Raw genomic sequence first — 20,928 nt, 5'->3', positions numbered from 1 at the left:
CAGGGATGCTAGGATCCGGTAAATTGTGCTCACGGGCAGGTTTTCGGCTCGAAGGTGGTCTACCGTAAACTTTTTCCACCATGACCATGTGTTTCGTAAAACCGTATAACACGCTCGAGGAGTGCTTGCTGTTTCGATGCCACCTTCGATTGAACTGGCAGCACCTGAGCGAAAAGAAACATGCCACCCATTTCTAGGAAGTCCAGAGAACAATACTCTTGGAGAGAAAAAAAAATTATGCTCTTTACTTTAATTACAGAAAGGTATTAAAATCATTCTCACTTTTTTATTGAACACCCTTTACAGACAGCTAGCCAAATAATTCCGGACAAACAACTTAAACGACGACGACGACATGGACGCAACGGACGGACGACGTGCGTCAACAAGATCCATCGGACAAGAAATAAATGTACATTGTAACAACATTAGGGACCCACAGCTCAGTCAGACCAACACATTGAGTCCTGCAAAAAAATCATATTTACAAAAATAGAACTACTTTCAACAATTTCATTTCACTTACGCAGGCCGTGAATTTCATTTCACTTAGCATGCTGTTAGCCGAGTTGACCCCGCTAATGACACCAGCCTTAGGAGAGTGCTGAAATCTTCATCTGCTCTATCAACTTAGGGCCGGTTTCATCACTCTCACTTAACGTTTAGGCCAGGGTTACCGATGTATTAAACCTGACATAACCGTTAAACGAGGGAGAAAAAATAGGCCCTCATTGTAGATAAATCAAAAACCCAAAGTCTTAAAAAGACACCAGAAGAACACGCTACGGTCTACACTAGCTTATAAAAAATCGATGCAGTGTAATTATTTAAATAGCAGTAATATGCATCAATCTTGAATTTACAATTAAAATTTTTGTGTTTTTTGCACTGAAATGTATAAAAAGTATCGTAAATTGCGTGAAAATTTTCTTCTTATTTTTGTTCCAATCCGGCGATATGGAATTTTTTGTGGAAGTGCGGTCTTTCACGGCTCACTTTAATGCTACACGCAAGAACGTCATGCATTTTACTCATTTTACTATATAACTGAAAAGATTCCTCTTTAATCTCGTTTCATTCACCATCACTACAAAAACACCTCAAGTCATCGCAAAATTTACGATCCGAATGCGGTAATTACCACTACGAACTCTAATTCAAATAAGCATCGGTTACATTGTCTGACCGAGTTTCAAAAATATAGTATGCACTTAGATACCCTAATACGTTGCTTATGCTAACCCAGCGATATCCCTTTTACTCCCTTCTTATCGTCTCATAAACGCCCCGAAAAAGGCAACCAACACCCGGCGCTATGCAGGAGGCAGTAAAATACTCGAAGTAATCACACATTTTTATTCCCTCGTGTATGCGTTTATCTTGCCGCCGTGTTGACCTGACCCTACCCATCTCGCAAGCACCCCCACGCAGAAAGGGGAAAAATCAATAAGGAGTAAACCGACAGCCATGGGAAAAGTTTCCAACTGCGACCAGAAGGCGAACCATGGAAAACAGCTCGCATTGTTCTGCACACACAAACACACATACACTCACAGTAAATATCGCTCCGGTAGTGCTCTGCAGACTCCAACAGGAGATTAAATTTAGGTGACCCGAAAAACAGCTTATCTGCTTCCATTGTACTATCATTCGGTTCGGCATCTTACGAAGCGTTTCGTTCCAGAAAAAGATTTAACGGAGGTCTATTTTTGTCGAGTTCACCGATTCAAACAATCTACTGGTTGCGGAAAGCTTTGCACGAACGAGTATCGTTAACATAAGCCTATTTACTTAAACTTATTGGCAATCTTCATGATTGATCGTATCATATAACAGATATGAAAACTAAATAAAATATGAATATAATAGCTGATTCAAAAACTATTGCAGAACAGAAACTTCTCTGTAGCAATTCAAAACAAACTTTTATTTTGCCTGTTTGATAAACATAAATTTTTCTACTGCTTGATATAGTTTTAACTGAAACAATACACTGATGCATATGAGTTTATATAAATTTGTAGCAACGGTTTCAGTATGGTAAGCCGTGTAAAAATAACAATAGATTCAGTGGAAACAAGCTCAGTTGATATTCGCGATATTGCTTAACCCTCTGCTGTCCATATTTCTGTTTCGCTCAAAAAACTATTATAGTCTTTTGTTAATTTAAAAACCGAAAAATATATACCCCATCACGAAAGCTACGGACTCTTCAACTTATTCCCAAAAAATGCTCCTTTTTTAAAGCCAAATAGTTTTTTCTCGTTCTTCTCAAATGTTCTACTTTCAACGTGGAATTTATTCTACATAATAATTTGAACAGGTAAATAATGTAGTTGTGTGATTAGTCGAAATGCTGCGAAAAGAATTTCATAGTAATGAGAAAATATAATCGTGTTTCGAATATACTACACCAAATTTCCTGTACCTGTCCAAAACACAGGGTTGAGCAGCAGAGGGTTAAACTATCCGGAAACATACTTTGAACGTTCCCAATATAATCCGTGCAGATATGAACGAATTTGGATTCGAATAAAAATACTCAACAGCAGGTACAGGTTTTTTATTGGAGTTGCGGTTGGTTTTACTATTTTAGATTATTGGTGGACATAAAATGTGTCGGGGCTATACTAACTGGAATTCTGCCGATTCGGGATGCCTTGAAGGTATGTAGGAAAAATTCAGCTACCATCAAACCATTTTAATGGCAGTAGTAAACGTAAACTCACAGTTTTTTTGCTAATTTTGACAGCTTCGTCGATTTCAGCTGCCCGGGTGGATTGGCCGAATTTCGAATGATTCATCATACATACGAGAATTGTAGAATCAATCTTCCTCGATAGTGTTTTTGGTTGCAAATGAACATTTAAACTAAAATGAATATTGAAATATTAATGGAGGTGAAGGGTCTATTGTAAAATCAAAATCATTCCAGGATGTATTTCAATAAATACAGCAACAATGGATCGAATCCTAAAAATAGACACGATTCAATGAATGAACTTCGTGCACTCTTCCCCATATCTCTCTATGATCTCACTTACCCCTGGATAGGCTCCCTCTCAACATCATACACTATCTCTCCTCAGACAGCTTTTTATTACCTACATTTCACACTCCTTTCTCAGTTTATTCACTTTCTCGTTCCTCTGGCATTATTTTTACCCTGCCCTCTCCCGACTGTGTTTCTTCGCCATGCTTTACTGAATTATTTCTTTGTTATGGAACAGTGTTACTGTGGAACATCGGGAATCCTTCATAATTTTAATTAACAGTTTTAAGAGGCTTAAGGTTGTGTATAGGTGAAAAGTGTATTATTTTTTGATAGAGTTCAAAAGTGAAGTAGATGATTAATTCTGAACAAATGTATAAAAACCACCATTCTACAAAAGAATATCTCTTTATAGCTATGAATACGAACCGACTTCATTTGAAGGTATATTCATTGGGCTTATAATTTCCGTTTAATCTATTCAATACATGATTTCATTATCTCTCAAAAATATATAATTAGTAATACATCGTTTACAAAATTACAAGTTCTAATGATCAATGGGGATGTACGTTTTTGGAAACAGCTCATACATCGCTTTCAGTGTTCGCTACTTCAAAATTATAATCATTTCCGGAAATGTTTTATTCCTTGAGGTATGAAAAAGGGTGATTTGTCATGAAAAGTATATAAGAGACGCACGGTAGTGCTTGATAACCTAGGGTTCGAAACGTAAGTCCCTTAAAATTATAAACAATTGGAAAAACAAAACGATTGAAAATTCACATAACTTAATTTTTGGAAATTAATATATGTAGTGCATTTTTGTTTCAATTGTGAAGATTTTAACCATACGGCCGATAGCTTTTTTAGGGTTAGAATTTTTTTAACCCTTTATGCGGGGTTCGGTATCGGTTTATTTGTTTTCACTTAAGACCGCGTTTATTAGATTATAAATGCCATTACGTTCACTAAACCATCGAGGCATTTTGTGCTTGCGAAATCGCAGTTGTGCGTGGATGATCGTGATTGCATTTTCGCCGTCGTGTATCATCGCGACGGACTCGAATATTTGTATGTGAACTTGTTCGATCGCGTGGGCGTGTGTAAATTCGAGTTTACAACTATGTGACCATTCACATATTCGTCAAACATGCGTCGAATTAGATTAAAGTAGAGTACCGTAAAATGGGGGAACATTGATCATGTTTTCAACAGTTTCGCGAATACATATTTTCAATTCAAGTAGGTGTAACTGTTTGCATTTTTATAACAAGTACTGGTGCCCATAGATTGAAAATGTTCAAATTGTTGGGTATTTTAGCTTGTTTTACTATAAAAATAAAATTTGTTGTAAATTTTCATTCGTTGGTTTCACGGTAGCCTTTGATCAGCAAAATATGTCTATCGAAATGAGAGATAACGCTCGAAATGTCGTGTAAACTGCATATTTGCAGGCAATTTCATGGCCCGATATTGAGACGTCTCGAGGGAGAACAAAATTGCCAAGAAGGATGCAGCTGACTTTTATCGATCTTTTTCAGGAAAATAGTCGAAATTAAACAGCTAACAAAAAATCTCCGATTTTTTAAAATGAATTTTTGGACAAAAATATCTACGGTTTCCAAAAAAATGATCAGTTCAGTTGAGGTTGATTGATTTCATGAATATACAAGGAATTGTTTGAATAGAATGAAACGATGTATAAGAGTTGCATCATTTTCAATTTGAAGTAGTGTTCATAAAAGGTACATTAAATTAAGAAATAATCGTTGTCGATAGATTCTGAAGATGTTTAAACTACGGTTTGTTTTTTGTTTCCATTATTTTGTTACAGGGAATCGTTTCTGAAAAAATTCTCATTTGATCAAACTAACCTCGGTGATCAAAAATGTAAACGCTTCAATTCTTCTTAAAAGTTTTGTCGCCAGTAACGTCATTTGTTTGCTTTAGACAGAATATCATAATTTGAGCTTATCTAGGGGAACTTTTGAGATATCTCGCACAGCTGAATATTTATTCGTCTTGTAGAATATTAGAATACTTTTGATCCGAAAAAAGATAAGATTTCGTTGTGATTGCATAACCTTTCTAAATGAGAGAGACAAGAAGCATTTTGGCCGCATAAAAACGATAATTACTTTCAGTTTGAGATCCCTAACAATGCCCAAGAAACTTGTTTTCGAAAACTTTTATTTTACCAATCAACCAAGAATTTTTTTCAGAAATTCGTTCCATGCATTTTGAAATCATTTGAAATTAAAATGAAATTTTTGATTTCCGAAAATAGTCCTTGAGAGGAAATCTTCTATAATTTTTTTTACGATATATATTTATTTTTATACTAAATATCCACGTTTCATCCTATTTTTGGCAAATTTTTCTACGAAATAGAGTTTTAGATTTTAAAATGTAGATAAAAGATAGTATTCAGGAGTAGCAAATGTGCTTAAAGATATTCATAAATAGAATTCGAAAAATGATGATAATGAATACTGGATATTGAATTTTGCTAAAGGATAATATTGAATCTGATTGTTTTTTTAGTTAATCACCTTTATGTGTGAGTTAACAAAATATGATACACGTTATTTTTTACATTTCTTGCGTAAGAATTGTATAGGATTCGGTCAAACTTTGAAAACTTCTCTCAAGCCCCAAGAGTCACAAGAAACTGTGCAACATTTGAGGTCGATTGCTTATCACCCAGTGTAGCGCATTGCGTTTGAAATTTGTGTAGGAATTCGCATGGGAAAACATGCTTTTTTGGATTTTCATTCCTAGATACCCCAGATTTTATTCAAGAATCCATTCTATAATGTATAAACATAGTACAGGATCTGCCCAACAACTTTGCTAAAAGCAGTATGATGCTAAGATGTTCCTGGAAAATGTTACAGTTTTTCAAATCCCGATGGCTCGAATTAAATGCAAAATCTCAGTTTTTTGACAACACTGCCAGTGTACCAATGATAGGTGCATTTAATAAGGAAATAACATCATAGTTTTCTTGTTTTACTGAATTCGTACGTTCAGAAGATTTATCGAAATGGATTTGATTTCATAGACGTAGTTAGATGTTAAATGACCTGGAGCGGGCGGAGAATTATTCAAAAACGTTTCCTATTATAATACGATAGGATGATCTTTTTTATGCTGTTCGATCAACCGAAATGAAAAATGTTGTTAGATTGGGTTTCTTGCAAGGTTTCTTTTGTATTTTTTCTTGAAATCGGAATTTAGTTTCTCGCCTCTTTTAGCCACATCAAAGGAATGAAGCATTCTAGACTTCGACATCATTATTGACTTTACCACCATTGATCTTAGTGAGAGCAGATGAGATACATTATACCGCTATTCTTCTTTTGTATATGAGGTTGAGCAAATGTGTTTGAATAATTCACCCGCACAAACTATCTTGACAATATTTCAGCTAATTCAGTTCGAAACTCTATTTCTGCTTAAGGGTATAAAACTCCCCGTCCCACTCTCCCTTCGCCTCTTTCATCATCTAACAACATCTATGAAATTTGATAAATTCTTTTGAATCGTTCACCAGAACATACCAAATCAGTAATACAAAATACCGTCAAATGGGGTAACTTTCAACAGCGGGGTAACTTGCAACACTTCAACATATTTCTGTTCAGATTAATTTAAGGTTGGACAGAGAATGCGCAAAATTCGCAAACGAAAAAAGCAGTTTTTTTTCCACACCGTATGTCAGATCGTCATAAAAATCAATCGGCGTATGTAGAATGTTGTTACAGTACTGCTGATTGATTTTAATGAAGATCTGACATACGGTGTGGAAAAAAACTGCTTTTTTCTTTTGCGAATTTTACCCTTTCTCTGTCCAACCTTAACAACGCTAAAAATTATGTTTGCAATTCAGCGCTATAGCTGTCAAATGTCAGCATATGTTAAAAGGTAATCATGTCATTATTTTTGGCTTATTTAGCGCGACAAGGTAATAGATATTTCAATAAAAAAGAAGCTGGCATGTCGTGCTTTGCCCCATTTCAATGGCAAGAGCATATCATTTGTATCTCTTACGTACAGATCGAGTATACAATAGCAAACGTTACTGTTTGATACATGTTTGTTTACCCTCTCAAATATACGCAAGATAACGATTTAACTATGTTAACTACCAATGTGGGGTAACATGCAACAGTATTTTCACAGAAAACAGACATGTAAGCTGGAACATACTTTCCCGAAAAACCTGTGTAAACATTTAAATGAAAATACGTTGAAAATCACCATCGCATACAGCTTTGCATGCGTGAGTCACCATTGTATCCAAGTTTGCATACAAGTCCCGTATAGCGATTGCTGGCCGATCGAAGCGCCAACCAGTGGCAATTTGCTACTTGCTGTTGTCATTTTAAAGCATCAGTTTAATTTCTTACACAAGTTGAAAACTTGTATGTCAGTTCTCAGTGGTATTTTGTCTTATTACTATTATGCCTCTAGCCATCTGACTGGTTGAGCGTTTCAAATAACAGTCTGTATAGCATTTTGAATCAAATTTTATAGGTTTAACCTTGGGTTTAACCTACAATTACAATATGAAAATAGTCCGATTGCATGAAAAAGATAGGTTGACAGTGTAAATTAACAGGTTTTATCTGTTTTCAATAATATTTGAAGGAGAGCTGCAAATTTTCACCAGATTGTTTTGAACTTGAAGGAAGAACAAATCTCAAATCAGGCCCTACTATGTTCAATTCGCAGCTTTTCGTTCGCATCATTCATTCAAACATCTGAGCTACTCAATCATTTTCCATTCATTTTCAATTTCATTGACTCTGTGAATATCTCTGTACTGTGATATTGACTAGGATTTTCAAGCAAAACAACTCTGAACATACTTCTTACTGTTCATGTAAGCTTGAAAATGACAAACATGTCAACATTTAACCTAAACTGGCCTTTACAGAGCAGATGACAACTTTGGTTGGTGAATGAAAAAGCATTAATTTGAAATGAAGATGTACGGTTTGGTTATGAAAATCCCGCCAACTTGAAAGTGAATGATTAAGGGAGGCTTTGAATTTGAATCATGGTTGGTTTTTGAAGACAACAAAGATATAGTATAATTTAGTTCTCGCCGTCCACTGAAACTATCCCTGGTAGCACTGTTCCCGTGAAATCTAATTGCGTTAATTGCGATAGAACTGAAGTTATAGTTTTAGGGATAATACTTGGTACTTACTAGTTCTAAAATGAAGGGTTAAAACCCTGATAGCTAACCTTATAAGATCTACGGTCAACCCAAAAAAGTGATCTCTCATTGCGTTCAGTCATTCCTAACATCACAGCTCCTACATTCAGACTGTTGAAATACATAGCCAATATTCTGCAAACATCTCTCAATTACAAAAATTTTCAATATTGACTATCCTCACCTTTAAATCTGTAGCAGGCAACATAACACAATAGAACAGTTCAATAGCATGGTTAAAGATCCCAAAAATAAGAATGAATTAAACAATGTTATTTATAAAATATCCTGGGGCACCTGTAGCAGCTGCTACATAGAAATGACCCAGAACAAGCTCAGCAGCCGACTGGCTGGACATAGATCAAATGTAAACAAATGGCACCGTCTAACCAACTCAAACCAAAGTACCGAAGTCGAACTGAGTGAGTTGAGAGAGAAAACAGCTCTCATCGACCACTGTATCAAACACGATCACCACTTTGATTTCGATACACTACTGTCATCGATCGCACCATTCATACACACACTCTACCATTCCTAAAAATGTGTCACATAAACAACACGTCCAATACCGTAGATAAGAGAGTAGATCTCGACGGGCTCAATACAGCTCATGCAGCAGTTCTTCACAATCTATTGCCCACAAACCATAGCCAAAGACAATAACACGCAGAAAAATTTAGCATATTTAAACCAAAAATATGTGTTATTGAATTCAATCATCTATTGTTTATCACTTTACAAACAAACTTATTGGTTTGAAAATATTTTTTTATTAGAACAACAACAAATTTTTGCTTTGAATAAATACATTTTTAGTTTCAATAATTTTCTTTTAATTTCAATAAAATAATTATTGAAAAACGGAACGATAATTTTTTTTTTATTGAAGCAATAAATAATTTTTTTTATCCGCCAGATTGTTTCCAAACGCACCTCAGATGAGTTATAATTTATTTTGTAAGCTTGTGATACAAAAATTCAATTTTAAATCTAAAGGATTAAAAACTACTCCCTAAATTCCTATGACAAGCCAATGTCAAAAAATTTTAAAAATTGTATACGAACTGTATCATTGTAAGTAAACCTTTGTGTTCGATGTTTAAAGTTAAGTTAATGCATATTACATTGTTACCCATAGTTTCCCCTGAAGATGGCGCTATACAGTGCGGAAACGTCGGATTAATAAAGGGCGAACGCGAAATTATTGCGACACATTCAACAGGGCATAACTTTTTTACCATTGGGTAAAAATCAACCAAATTTTGCACACTTTATCATTGATGTGTATTGTTTACATGCTGTCAAACTCGAAGTCGTGTTTTTGGATTCAACGAAAATGAAGGTGAACCAACGCGAGTCGAGAGAACAAATTCTTTCCAAACACCTGAAATTTCCTGACCTGTCGCACCGGCAGTTGGGAAAAATGTTGAACATTCACCATTCAACCAGAGTGTTGAAGCGGTTCCAGGAGCGGTTGATGTTGGACCACGGCAAAGGAGCTGGAAAAAAACCGGGAACGAAGAACAAAAAGACGTAGAGAAAGGTGAAGCGGATAATTAAAGCAAATCCCAACGTCTCAAACCGTGATTTGGCCACAGAGAACAGACATCCATGATCGAACAAAAATATTTAAAAAACGTGTGTAAACATTTGAATTAATATACGATAAACACTAGCGCCGCCATACCAACCTATCCCAACTATCCGTCAAATCCATTCCGGAACCGGTTCGAAATCCTGAATGGATTCAGTATGGAATCTTGCTCAAAGAAAACAACCGATTCCGATTCTATCGGTCGATGTATTTGAGCTGGAATTCATGCTGGAAGTCCGAACTGGTTCGGGACTAGTTTGACTGGGTAGAGGAAAAACCGCTGTCAATTCAGTCGAACTCAGCCACAAAAAAAACATGACGACAGTAGCGCACCTGGTTTGGATATCCCAACTACCTTCGAAACCGTTAGAGATTTTACACAAGTTGAATGCTGAAAATGGACGTCTGTTCTCTGTGATTTGGCTAAAAAGATCGGCATGTCGCAGAGCTAAGTCCAGAATGCAAAGAAGAGAGCTGGACTACATACATACAGGGTACAGAACTTCCCAAACCGCGATGAGCGGCAACAATCGACGGCTAAAACTCGGGCACGGAAGCTCTACGAGAAGATGCTGACAAAATATGGCTGCTGTGTGATGGACGACGAAACGTATATAAAAGCCGATTTTAAGCATATTTCGGGGTTGGAGTTTTTCACCGGCAAGAGCAAGTTCTATGTGGACGACAAATTTAAGAAGAAGAAAATGTCGAAGTTCGCCTCCAAATGTCTCATTTGGCAAGCCATCTGCTCTTGCGGACTGAGGAGTGAGCCTTTTGTGACAAAGGGCACAGTAAATGGCGAGATCTACAAAGCTGAGTGCCTCGAGAAGCGCCTTTTGCCGTTCTTGCAGCAGCACGACGAAGCTCCGCTATTTTGGCCAGATTTGGCATTATGCCATTATTCTAAAAGTGTCCTGGAGTGGTATGAGACCAATTCTGTCCATTTTGTTCCAAAGGACATGAATCCGCCAAACTGTCCGGAGCTGCGCCCGGTGGAGCATTACTGGGCAATGATGAAGTGGGAACTTCGGAAGAGCAAGAAGACAGTCAAAGACGAGAAGGACATGTTAAGAAAATGGAAAAAACTGAGAAACTGGTACCGGATGACACTGTAAAGACTTTGATGGAGGGGATCAAGCGAAAATGCGTTCAATTTTACACTCAAGGCTACATCGATTAACTTTTCTTTTGATTTTTGAAGTAAATATATGTATAAAACTACCCTCAAATTTTGGTTTGATTTTAAACATTATAAGAAAATTGGCATAACATTTTCGGTGTCGCAATTATTTCGTGTTCGCTTTTTAAAAACCAAGTTCAAAAATGGTGAATGACTGCTTAGCCGAAATAAATCCAACAAGAATATGGGTCATTCCACACGAAGTGATAAAAAAAGATGCAAACTTGACATCGACCTTCACGGATTTGAACCAAATTTGGAGGAATTGTTCATCTAGGGCCAATATATGAAAACCCAAATTTTTGTGTCAATTTAACCACCCCTCGGGTCATGGGAACACCCCCCGTTTCGGCAAATTGCCAAAACCCTTGATTTTCTTTTGATCATATCTTCGGTTCTATTTACTCTAGAATTAAACTACAAGATGGCTTTTGAAGAAAATTGTTCAAGAAATCTAGAAAAAAATATTATTTTTTGCCGGCAGTGATGCGAACTATGCGATATTTTCAGTTAAATATTAAAAGTTAATTTTTCTCTGGTATACATATATTTTAATTTTGAAAATTTTAATACCATCGCGTTCCTCAGACATTTTTACATAAAAAACACTTATCATCCCAATATAATATGAGCGCATACTGAGATATACCGTTTTGAAGGGAAAAACTCTGATTTTCTCATATAAAAATCCATTTTTATTGGCCAAAATTGAGAAAATCTTCAAACGGTCCTAAAAATCGACCCTGATTTGCTAGAAGCAAATCAAAAACGTAGTTTTTCATCATTTCTCGCCTAACTCACAAAAAATTATGTTTGAACTCAGAATACTCAAGTTGGTTTTTTAGTGTTGTGCGCTTGCGATTTTATATGGGAAATTACGGTTTTGACGTAGGACTACGTCTTTGTTTTCGATATAGGGGTGCACGTTGCAAATTCTACAAAAATTGTATGTAACGAAAAGTGGTCCAATTTTAAACGCATATAATTCAGCCACCTCACGATAAATTTTCAATTTTTTTGCGCATATCGCCCCGAAATACTTCTAAGAATAGATTCCAATACATAAACCCAAAGATTTTTGAGATCATGGCAATAAAAATTTAAATAATGAACAACCTAGTCAAAATATCGCGCATTTACATACAGAAGATAGCGCTTCCCTAGTCCAGCACGACAGATTTGTGTACCTAGCGCGCTACGCTTCTATGAATGACGTCATCATCGACTATTTAAACGGACGGATTTCGTCGAAGACGCTCAGTTTCCTGTTGAGTGGCAGGCGAAGCAGATCACTGCGCTGTGTGTTTTCACAAAATAGTTTGTACATGCGAGCTCCATTTGCAAACACGGTTAACATAGTGTCGTGGTATTCGTTGTCTCTTTCGCTCTACCCATCAGCGTTCATTCATTTTGCTTTGTGCGTGATTCATTCCCACTCTGCCTATAGTATTTTGATTCTACTAATAGGTACATACTACAAAGCCTATTTATGAATGAATACACTGCCACTTGAAAAACCGTTGCAAAAACGCTTCTTGTCCATATATAAAATTGTTTTCGATTCTTGTATATTTATAGTTTCGATATATGATTAAGACCACTGCATTCGCTATATTTGTATGCGTACTTTAGGAAAGTTACAGTAATGGCAAAATATAACTAAAATGCTTGGCCTATACATGAAATCTGATTATATTGTCTAAAATTTGATTTTTCTTCACTGGTCCGGGTTTTTTACCACACGCAATCGAAAAGTTTTTACAAGCTAATCTTATGCTATAAAGATTTAGCTCCAGATATTAATTCGGACACAGTTTTATGTCTTCTTTCTTCAGATCTTCTTAAATAAGTTTAATCGGATTCGATCACCTACTACAAATGAAATTACCTGATAGCCAAGAAGGTTTGGTTCAATATGTAACATTCGATGTTGATTGGTTGTGATTAAACGATACGTAAGAAATATGTTTTATTTATTATTACTATGAATGTATTAAGAAAATAAATATTTTACATTAAGTAGTATAGTCCTACGTCTACAGCTCGTGCAACCCCATAGGGCTGCCCCTTGTAGTTTTTTCTCTTCAAAACGGTGTATCTCAGGATGCACTCATATTATATTGGAACGATAAGTATTTTTTATGTAAAAATGTCTGAGGAACGCGATGGCATTAAAATTTTCAAAATTAAAATATATGTATACCAGAGAAAAATTAACTTTTAATATTTAACTGAAAAAATCGCATAATTGGCATCACTGCCGGCAAAAAATAATATTTTTTCTAGATTCCTTGAACAATTTTCTTCAAAAGCCATCTTGTGGTTTAATGCTAGAGTAAATGAAACCGAAGATATGATCAAAAGAAAATCAAGAGTTTTGGCAATTTGCCAAAACGGGGGGTGCTCCCATGACCCGAGGGGTGGTTAAATTGACACACAAATTTGGGTTTTCATATATTGGCCCTAGATGAACAATTCCTCCAAATTTGGTTCAAATCCGTGAAGGTCGATTACACGTGCCTTGATCACTTCGCATGGAATGACCCATATATTACAAAACAGTCGAGCTCTTACCAAGAAGCTAGCCTTTCCTACGAATTTCTGGAATAAATCGAATCTTACAGCTGTTCAAAAACGTTGTTGTTTGTAAACAACATGGGCATCCAAATTATAGTACATTTGGTAGCTGTTCTTTGTAAATAACACGGGCATCCAAATTATCGTATATTTGGTCAATGTACTATTGGTATTGGTATCGCGCGTTTCTGCGACATTCAACGAAATAGGAGGAAAACACAATTTGTTGCATAGCACCGTCTGGCGGACAGATAATCCCCAACCAATAGCACACAAACACGCTCCATAAGAAATGCCTACCATGAATAAATTTTTGCGGCAATTGGTTAAGCCGTTTGGGAGTCCATAAATATATAGATAGATTGAATGGTTTACTTCGATGCAGGATCGAATTTTAGAAATGTGCGGTATCTCTCCCCAAATTACCCTATTCAGAAAAGTTGTTCGCCATCCAAAAATCAAAGATCACTTTGGTGTGGAAAGTGTTTTTTCACTGGAATCTTGAATAACAAAGACAAAACCTTGTCGACTTGGTGCCAAGCACGAAGAGTATAAAAATTGATCAACCTATATTGATGTTTTTTTTAAACTCATATCTAATATCGGTGTAAAATCCTGTCATGCAACTTTCCAACGGCAGTATCTAATAAAACAAAGTCATTTCACTTGCTATGGTTTGTTTTCTACGGATAACTAAAGCACTAGTTCATTATTCAAACACGTAGCTCCGATTTTTTTTTGAAAATACGATTAAAAATGTGATTTTCATCTGCAAATTATCTTTAATAGGACAAAAATCTAGTAAGTTACCACAGATTTTGAACCATCTAACAGTATAGGGCCCACAATCACTTATTGCAATTGGAAGATTTTAGGTCCGAGTTGTTTGAATGAAAGTTTGATTTCACATGAAAAGGAGTAAAAATAGTTGATAAAATCTGGAGTTTATAAAAACTGGTCGAAGCTATATATACGCAGCTTCTCAAATAGTTGTTGATAAAAGGATTTTACATCTCCCGACGATATAAACTGAACACTGTGAATGAAGTTAACACGAAAGATTCTATTCATATGATGTTACTCTTTAACGATTGCGACAACTTTTCGTATGAAATTGTAACAGTTTTTTGCCAATGTATTTCGTTGATTACAGTTCTGCTGCTGAAAAACTGATGCATACTCTCATATTCCCCAGATAGTGGTTTCCAATAGCGGTGAACAATTTTAAGAATTCAAACAATTTTCCGCAAATGGAAAATTACAACTTAAAACTTTGGTTTCATTTCGACAGCACCACCTCCACCCACCAAGCAACATGTATTACAGAGAAACGGATGAAAAGGCGCCCAAGGAAGAACAAATCATCTCCCACCACCACCGCCATACTTCGACAGATGGCAAAGTAGGTGGAAATTCGGTTCTGTCTTTCATCAGAGGTTTTCTCACCGTTCGCTTTCTCACATCGGAGCACGCCTTAATCTTTGGTTGGCCAGAAAAAGTTGCACAAAAATGTTTCCTTTGGTTAATTCCGATGCCGTCACGGTTGTTAACCAGAGGGTTCCGAAAAAGATTTCTCCGGCGAGGGTCATGTGGAAAGTCAGCACTACGTCAGCCACCCAACGCCACAGGTAAAGAACGGATGATTAATGGGGTGGTAACGTGTGGGAATTGTTGCCTGGCAGCTACTAGCGATTTGTGTACGTACGCCGTATTACATTTTTGGATCCTTACCCTGTTCAACAATCCATGTATTGATCCGAAGATGTGGGCTCCACCTTTTTTTTATCCAAATTGCTTGAGAGAACTTTAATCAGGAACCACTAATTTGATAACGGTTACTATCAACACTCATGTAGATCGAATTTTATCCCTTACACTCTTCTTCGCCTGGCGTACAATTTTCACTTCATTGGGCTCATTGAAGATTTTGATTCGACTGAAATGACCACTGTTTTGTAATCCATCTTATGCTAGGTTTCCGTGAGCTTTGCATCTAACAAAATCATTTTGAGCCGCTTTTCCACCTGCAGTCGTGCATTCTCAAATTCTTCCTTCACACTCAATGGGATCGCCCCAATTTTTACTTTTTTCTTTCTAACTCACTTCTAGACCCTCTAACAAACCACCTTTTTCTAACAATATCAATATTCACACGCCTTTAGCTTGCTGGAATGAATTTGGCAAATTTTTGCCATCGGTTACGGACTGGCTCGAGTTTTTCGGGTGAGGTGGAACAGTATTCGTCAGCAGCACTGCCTCGACATCGCCATACACATTGAGCACGGGGCTCACACCGTAGACACACGCACAGTTCTTTTTTCTCCTTTCTTCGGATTTCACCAACCAGATCTGACAAGGGAGGTTTCGGGCTGCATCCGTCCAGCTTCGGGCATTTCGGTGGATGTTTTCCAAAGCTGGAACAATTACCTTATTGAGCTAGGTTAATTATAATAATTTTAACAAAAATTATCTAATATGACAACAAATCGCAATCGTAACAAACAGTCGAGCGATTTCATCAATCCGCGGGCTCAAAGGCAACTGGAGATGCCTGAGAAAAGATCAGTAGCCGCGCAACTGCGCAGGTCTGCAGAACATTCACGCGCACCCATGGACTGCAAAAATACTGGATGGAGCCTGCCGCTCTCTCTCGTTTTCCTTGCCAACACAGTAAAGGGAGTGTCCCCCATGGACTGGTATTCCAGTGCACTCTGGAAAAAATGCTACCACCTACCACGGAACCATGCGAATTTTTACATACTTTCTGCAGGATTCCAAATGATTTCTAATAGTTTCCTAAAATTGATTATTTTGAAAACTTTAAAATTCTTACGCTTCAATGACAGTTCCTTTCAACAGAATACTCCCCGAGTTATAATTCCATGGCGTGTATGCAATATACAGTTCCCAGCCTCCGAGGATAAAAAATAATTACTCTCCCCAACGCGTACGGTTTGGGAGCGTAAATATTTCGTGCTCTACAACTCCGATTCCGAAGCTGCTCTCGCCGCCGTCACAAAACCGTACCTACTGGAAAAAGCGGTTAACAAAAAAAAGTGCTGTGTACGTGTTTTGGCGAGGTCCTTTCGTTGGGCAATTTCCTTGCAGTACCTACTTCTCCAGTTAGTGCGGTGGTATGGCGGGCATATAAGAACGAAAAAGCGCTAGCTGCCAGAGGCGAGCACCGGAGCGGTTGGTTGCAGACCGCAGCTCGCACTTGTACCGTAGACGCCATGGTGCTTTCAATTTTTATCTGGTCTCGTGGCAATACTCCTACCATCACAGCTCGGTACGCACGATTTCAGCTTACCGGGTAGCACTGTGGGAGGAATGTGCTCAAATTTTAGCCTCGGAGCGATATAGCAGCGGTAGCGCAGGTTGCTTATTAATGATAAACGAGACATTTTCACTTTTGAAAAAAAAACTGGACAATATCGTATTCCTTAAAATGCGTTCTGCAGCTTTCGTGGCGCGGCAAAACGATTTGGTTGGTGATGAAAATAGAAATATGCCGCTCAACATTACCGTGATCACGCCACGGTCGATTGCATAAACCTTTTAACTAGAGATGGGCTAAAATTATACACATATTACAATCTTATTTAGAAATGTTTAATTGGCATATTTAGAGATTGTGGTGAATTACTCAATGAACGTGACAAAGATTTTGGCCACAGGTGACGATTTTACTAGAACGTCTCGTATTCCAACGAAACTTTGCTATTATTTTTGGTTTTTGTATCTCAAGCACGTAGGCAGAAAAAAAATTCGGGAAGAGCCAAGAATTTTGAAGTAAACCACCGGTTATCAAAACATCTGCTAGGAACGAAGTTGCGATATACACTGAAGTCTTTTAATGCGGTTTTATGCGATTTGTTTCGGATTTTCGGAAGTTTTGGCAATTTTTTATGCGGATCCTTGTTTCAATATATGTCTGTACCATCATTTGTAGCTAGCAGTTTGAATGCGACAAAGTATTTACTCCAGAGCTGTTTTGGCTAGTATACTGGGAAAACAATATGGTGAGCTTATATATTTGAGCTTTGATTTTACTCTGGACTCTTCTCGCTTCTTATCTCCATCTATTACGTCTCCATTTTAGCTCTCGTACCCATGACTCGTTTAGATGTTGATTCCATGAGCCTAAATGGCTCCTATTTTCGTGAGTCATTAAGTTCCCAATCTCATCACGATCTACTCAGGCAGTCCTCGGCGGTGACTCACCCTACTCTGACTGAGAGTTCCCCGACGGAGGAATTTCTCCTAACACCGATACCCACGTTCTAGAGCTATTCAGCTCCCAGCTTTATCGATATCTACTCGGATATCCGACGATGAATTACTCTACTTCACCTGAGAGTTCCTCGAGGGTAGATTACTCCAGATACCGATGTTTGTGCCTGTGATGGAATTCAAAAGAAGGAGTTGCTTCGCTTGACCGAAAGCGGTCAAATTCCGAACATCGTATTTTCTGACGAATTTTTCTTTTGAAATTGAACAATTCGTAAGCTCTCAAAACGATAGGGTTTACTTGACCCACCTTTCATATGACAATTTGAGTCATCTGTTGGCCACCAGGAGGCAGCACCCGCCGATATGAGTGCTCTCCGGTTATATTCCAGAGCGTTGGGCAAAACATGGAGCCTACTCTCCCTCCGTGATCCTAATTGACTTCTGCCCCATGTTCGTTTCGTAGACCAGTATACGGTTCTGAAAGTAACTTCTCAGAACCTTGCTCAGAAAGTCCGGAACCCGCCTTCTGTGCAGTGCTTCGACGATAGCCACTCAGCTGGCGCTGTAGAACGCGTTCATAACATCGATCGTAAACACGACACAATAGCGATTATCCCTACGCTTTTGCTTCAATGCTTTCTCTGCGCTAGTGGTAACTGTGCGGATGGCATCCACCGTCGAGATCCCTTGCTGGAACCCAAACTGACTATCGCAGGGTAGGCGTTCTCACTTTCAGCGTAGTTCGTCAACCTGTTGAGGATGATCCTTTCCAGAAGCTTATCAAGAGTATCCAGCAGGCATATAGGCCGATACGATGCTTTATCTCGTGGTGGTTTCTCTGGTTTTGGGAGCAACACCAGCTGCCGGATTTTCCTTCCATCTGGGAAGTAGTCATAGTCCAGGCATTTCTGCAGGGCTATCCTCGCATTTGAAAGCGGCCATGGTAGTCCAAAATATCACCTTACACTCTTCTCTGACTGCCTTTGATCTTGCTCTCTGAACGAGTCTTCTGGCTTTTAGGCAAGCAGCCCAGATGATGCTGAGCCTTTCGTTCCACCAATACGCCGTCACTTGCCCTTGCTCGCCACTGTTTCTGACAGTTCATCGGTATTCAGAATTGGAGTGAGGCTGTCAACACGAAGTGCTTTCGCAGAAAGGTCGTTGTCGAAGTTCTTTGTTTCCAACTTCCTCTCGCCAGTCCCCACTCTCCGCGTTATGATACAATTCCGCGGACCAATGGTGTAGTGGATCGCTTTGTGGTCGGCATGTGTGCTCTGCTCACTAACTAGCCAATTGATGTATCTATCAGCGACGGACTGCAGAATGTTATGTCAATGATGGAACCTTCTTTACGAAATGTGCTAGCGACACCTTCGTTGCCCGGTCTTACATCCAGCTTTCTCAGGATTTCCAACATGCTGCAACCTCTTGCGTTGATCTGCCTGCTACCCCACTACACGACCCAAGCGTGAATGTCTCCTCCTATAAAAACCGGTGTTCGTCCGACTAATAAGTCGGTTAGGACGTCCAGCTTCCGATTGTACTGCTCTGGTGTCCACTGTGGGGGAGCATAACAACTACAGCTGAAAACGCCGTTGATCCTGGCGATCACGAAGCCTTCGTGTGTACTATCAACCACCTCCTGGACAGGGAAACCGTCCATCACTTGGATAGCCGTCAAAAAGGTGATAAAAAGGAAGTCGACAACTACCGCGGTATTACAACGCTAAGCGCAGTTCCGCAGAAATTACTGTGTCGGAACCCATCTTCAGCCAGTGCAAATAGTATATCTGCGAGACTCCGCATGGATTTATGCCGAAACGTTCAACATCTACGACTCTTCTGTCGTTCACAACATATGTGACAGATGCCATATCAGACGGCCTTCAAACTGACGTTATTTACATGGACCTTTCAGCTGCATTTTACTAGATTAATCACGCTATTGCAGTGGCAAAGTTGGATAGACTTGGCTTTGGTACTAATATTCTCTGTTGGATGCAATCGTATCTCAGTAATCGTCACCTGGCAGTTAATAAGGTAATTGTGCATCCGCAGAGTTCTTCGCTTCAACTGACATTCCGCAAGGTAGCCATCTCGGTCCATTGATTTTCTTCTGTATTTCGACGACGTCAACTTTTGTTTAGAAGGACCATGGTTGTCTTTCGCTGACGACCTCAAATTATACCACAGAATCCGGAATACTGATGATGCAACTTTCCTTCAATGCCAACTGGTAACCTTCGCGGAATGGTGCGAAATCAATTGAACAGTAGCTGTGCAATGTCGCAGTGATTGAGATTAAGCTGGGATAGCTCCATCATTGATTGCCGATCATCCACCATGGTTGCTTCGTGCAGTCTCTAGCAACGTGCCGCTTTCCTCCGAAATTTCTACCAGTTAAAACCTGTCCGATTCCTTGCAGTTCCTCGCTTGATGTCAGAGATCCAATATCTTGAAGCATCGCTCCACATGAGCTGCTTGGTAACTCGCGGAGCAATTCTCAGCGGGCATACCGACCATCCGACCACTTACCTTTCCGATCTCCGACACCCTGTTGGCAACGACCACCTTGGAGTGCCTCCAAACGACTTCCGAATCCCGATTGTCGCCGGTAGGTTGCACTGCTCGATTAGTGGACCCCTCAGTTCTTCTACGGTCGCTATCTCGTTTAGACCCTTGCACTCATCTACAGATTCCTGCGACAGGGCTCTCACGTTCGCTTCGTAGCCCAAGGATTTAGCAACGAGCTCGCGGTAGATCAAGCACTTGAAGGAAAAATCCTCCTTCAACTCGAAGATAAACTCGCCTTTCTGAGTGCACCTCGTTCCAACAACATTCTCTCCCAACTCCTTCAGCTCTGGATCCTCTCCAACTTTCTTTAGAAAAGCGGCGTAGCACGTCGTATCGTTCGCTTCGATGATTAGTGCATTTCCCTTTGGCGCCTTATGACGAGCCGAAGGTTTCATTTCTTCTTTTGCTCAATTTTCGGCTCTTCCTTTTTCTTCTGCTGTTTTCCGTGTTTCTCCTTCCGACCTACGACGGTACTCCAGATTTCTCCCTGCTGGGTATCGTCGTTTTCTTCGCAACAACAGTGTCCTCGAGTGCCTGCCTTTTGG

At 38.8% G+C, this 20,928-nt stretch overlaps 1 protein-coding gene across 1 annotated transcript in view; it reads right to left on the bottom strand.

The window, feature by feature from the left end:
• Positions 1–16,098, bottom strand: part of LOC131683743 (acetylcholine receptor subunit alpha-like 1) — a 343,079-nt gene extending 326,981 nt beyond the window's left edge. The window contains exon 1 of the mRNA XM_058966001.1: positions 15,308–16,098. The gene's annotated coding sequence lies outside the window, so the exon portion shown is untranslated. The remainder of the gene's footprint in view (positions 1–15,307) is intronic.
• Between the last annotated feature and the right edge of the window lie 4,830 nt (positions 16,099–20,928).

This window comes from Topomyia yanbarensis, chromosome 2 (assembly GCF_030247195.1).
Source record: "Topomyia yanbarensis strain Yona2022 chromosome 2, ASM3024719v1, whole genome shotgun sequence".
Lineage (NCBI taxonomy): Eukaryota > Metazoa > Arthropoda > Insecta > Diptera > Culicidae > Topomyia > Topomyia yanbarensis.
The sequence above is the reverse complement of the archived record's forward strand: the minus strand, read 5'-3'. Positions and strand labels throughout refer to the sequence as shown.